Here is a 4,090-nt window from a genome sequence, read left to right on the forward strand (position 1 = left end):
TTCTTGTCTAGGGGAGATGGTTTCTTTTATCTGGGTCACTAAGTTGCCTTTAACTCTAGTATTCAGTGATTTTACAATGTTCCCTTACAGATGCTTGGGGGAGGCAGTCATTTGGCAAGACTTTTGCATGCCTGCCTTGTCTCATTGCTTGTCAGAGTGTGCAACAACAATAAATAACCATCGGCTACAAGAAAAGCATGTGTTGGATCGAGCTGGTATGTCAGTTCCTTGCCTTCTGGAGAGGGAAGAGGAGGCTTTGATGTCAGAATAGGTTCCACATTTTGACCTAGGGACCCCTCAGTTCCAAGTGGACCCCACTGCCAAATATTATTTTGCAACAATTATTTACAATGAAAGAAGCATTTCATACCTCTTTAAAAACTGCCAGAGTTATTTTATTTTATAAAGAAAGAAAAGTATAATCCCAAAGATGAAATTCCTGATCTGCAAATGGAAAACAGAAAAACAAAAACAGAGAGCCAGATACCTGCTCTTCATACAGTTCCTGTTTAGCAGCAGGCAAGGAACAGGCTCAGTGATGCAGCCAGTCTGTCTGTTAATATAGATTATAATGGAGAAAACAGGAGAAAACAGACATGAAACACTTGTGTAATCCTACATGGTACCCAAAGGACTGAGGCCCTTCTGTGCTCAACCCTGGACTCCAGATCAACCCTTTCCTCAGCCTCTGTGATGGCCTATGAGATCGGTTACATACAAAGCGAAAGTGAAAGTGTTAATCACAAAGTCGTGTCCGACTCTTTGTGACCCCATGGACTGTAGCCCATCAGACTCCTCTGTCCATGGAATTCTCCAGGCAAGAATATTGGAGTGGCTTGCCATTTCCTTCTCCAGGGGATCTTCCCGACCCGGGGACTGAACCTGGGTCTCCTGCATTGAAGGCAGACTCTTTACCAACTGAGCCACGAGGGAAGACACTTCCCTTCTCCTTCACCAAATGTGCGATTAAAGGTGCAAAGGCCTGCCTTCCTCCACATTCACTCAGCTCCACTGAAACAGAGAGCATTTTCTGGAATGTGTCCTAAGGAACTGTAATCCTGACAAATGAAGTGATCCCCGTACTAATAAACCTGAGATGTGCTACATAATCTCTCCTTCTCTTGAGATTCACTCACAATATCAAAGGCTCTAAGAAGGTCCACACACAAGAAATGGTAGTTTTGCTATTAGCCAGGAAGAACAAGTACTATTTGGCCAAAGCAGCACTTCATTTCTCCACAAAGACTATCCATATTTCCTGATCCCAAACTTCCCCCCTAACTTATCTCCCCTAACCATTCCCCTCCATTGGAAATAATGTCTCCTCCTCTGAAGTAGGGCTTCATTTGCACTTATCTTATAAACAAACAAAAAAAAAATTTATTTATTATTCTTTTTGGCTGCACTGGGTCTTCACTGCTGCACGTGGGCTTTCTCTAGTTGCAGAGAACAGGGGCTACTTTCTGGTTGTGATACATAGGTTTCCAATTGCAGTGCCTTCTCTTGTCGCAGCACACAGGCTCTAGGGCACCCAGGCTTCAGAAGCTGTAACACAGAGGCTTAGCTGCCCATCTCATGTGGAGTCCTCCCAGCCCAGAGATCAACTCTGTATTCCCTGTACTGGGAGGCAGATACTTAACACTGGACCACCAGGAAGTGAAAGTTGTTCAGTTGTGTCCGACTCTTTGTGACTTCATGGACTATACAGTTCATGGAATTCCCCAGGCCAGAATACTGGAGTGGGATGCCGTTCCTTCTCCAGGGGATCGTCCCAACCCAGGGACTGAACCCAGCTCTGCTGCACTGCAGGTGGATTCTTTACCAGGGGAGCCACGAGGGAAGCCCAAGGATCCTGGAGTGGGTAGCCTATCTGGTGGCCTTCTCCAGCAGGTCTTCCCGATACAGGAATCAAACCAGGGCCACTTACATTGCTGGTGGAATCTTTACCAGCTGAGCTACCAAGGAAATCCCCTCATGAATTTTTTAAATTACTTTTTATTTGGGCTTCCTTCCCTGGTGGGCCAGTGGTTAAGAATCCACCTCCCATTGGAGGGGACACAGGTTGGATCTCTGCTCTGGGAAGATTCCATATGCCATGGAGCAACTAAGCCCATGTGCCACAACTCCTGAAGCCCAGGGGCCCTAGAACCTGTGCTCTGCAACAAGAGAAGCCACTGCAATGAGAAGCCCATGCATCGCAACCAGAGAGTGGCTCCTGCTTTGTGCAAGTAGAGAAACCCTGTGATCAGTTCAGTTGAGTCGCTTAGTGGTGTCCAACTCGTTGTAACCCCATGGACTGCAGCATGACAGGCTTCCCTGTCCATCACCAACTCCTGGAGCTTATTCACACTCATGTCCATCGAGTTGGTGATGCCATCCAACCATCTCATTCTCTGTCGTCCCCTTCTCTTCCCACCTTCAATCTTTCCCAGCATCAGGGTCTTTTCAAAGGAGTCAGCTCTTAGCATCAGGTAGCCAAAGTGTTGGAGTTTCAGCTTCAGCATCAGTTCTTTCAATGAATATTCAGGATTGATTTCCTTTATGATTGACTGGTTGGATCTCCTTGCAGTCCAAAGGACTCTCAAGAGTCTTCTCCAACACCACAGTTGAAAAGCATCAATTCTTTGGCACTCAGCTTTCTTTATAGTCCAACTCTCACATCCATACATGACTACTGGAAAAACCATAGCTTTGACTAGACAGACTTCTGTTGGCAAAGTAATGTCTCTGTTTCTTAACACTCTGTCTAGGTTGCTCATAGTTTTCTTCCAAGGAGCAAGCTTCTTTTAATTTCATGGCTGCAGTCACCATCTGCAGTGATTTTGGAGCCCCCCAAAATAAAGTCTCTCACTCTTTCCATTGTTTCTCCATCTATTTGCCATGAAGTAATGGGACCGGATGCCTTGATCTTAGTTTTCTGCATGTTGAGCTTTAAGCCAACTTTTTCATTCTCTTCTTTCACTTTCATCAAGAGGTTCTGTTGTTCCTCTTCACTTTCTGCCATAAGGGTTGTGTCATCTGCATATCTGAGGTTATTGATATTTCTTCTGGAAATCTTGATTCCAGCTTGTGTTTCATCCAGTTCAGCATTTCTCATAATGTACTCTGCATATAAGTCAAATAAGCAGGGTAGCAATATGTAACCTTAATGCACTCCTTTCTGATTTGGAACCAGTCTTTTGTTCCATGTCCAGTTCTAACTGTTGCTTCTTGACCTGTATACAGATTTCTCAGGAGGCAGGTAAGGTGGTCTGGTATTCCCATTTTTTAAGAATTTTCCACAGTTTGTTGTGATCCACACAGTCAAAGGCTTTGGCATAGTCAATAAAGCAGAAGTAGATGTTCTTTCTCAAACTCTCTTGCTTTATCAATGATCCAGCAGATGTTGGCAATTTGATCTCTGGTTCCTCTGCCTTTTCTAAATCCAGCTTGAACATCTGGAAGTTTGCAGTTCACATACTGTTGAAGCCTGGCTTGGAGAATTTTGAGTATTACTTTGCTAGTGTGTGAGATGAGTGCAATTGTGTGATAGTTTGAACATTCTTTGGCATTGCCTTTCTTTGGGATTGGAATGAAAACTGACCTTTTCCAGTCCTGTGGCCACTGCTGAGTTTTCCAGATTTGCTGGCATATTGAGTGCAGCACTTTCACAGCATCATCTTTTAGGATTTGAAATAGCTCAACTGGAATTCCATCACCTCCACTAGCTTTGTTCATAGTGATGCTTCCTAAGGCCCACTTGACTTCTCATTCCAGGATGTCTGGCTCTAGGTAATTGATCACTCCATTGTGGTTATCTGGGTCATGAAGATCTTTTTTGTATAGCTCTTATGTCTATTATTACCACCACTTCTTAATATCTTCTGCTTTTGTTAGGTCCATATCATTTCTGTCCTTTATTGTGCCCATCTTTGTATGAAATGTTCCCTGGGTATCTCTAATTTTCTTGAATAGATCTCTAGTCTTTCCCATGCTATTGTTCTCCTCTATTTCTTTGCATTTATCACTGAGGAAGGCTTCCTTATCTCTCCTTGCTATTCTTAAGACCTATTCTAATTGCTGGTACATTGCAAAAGAGCAGATTCCTCAT

This window comes from Odocoileus virginianus, chromosome 14 (genome assembly GCF_023699985.2).
Source record: "Odocoileus virginianus isolate 20LAN1187 ecotype Illinois chromosome 14, Ovbor_1.2, whole genome shotgun sequence".
NCBI lineage: Eukaryota > Metazoa > Chordata > Mammalia > Artiodactyla > Cervidae > Odocoileus > Odocoileus virginianus.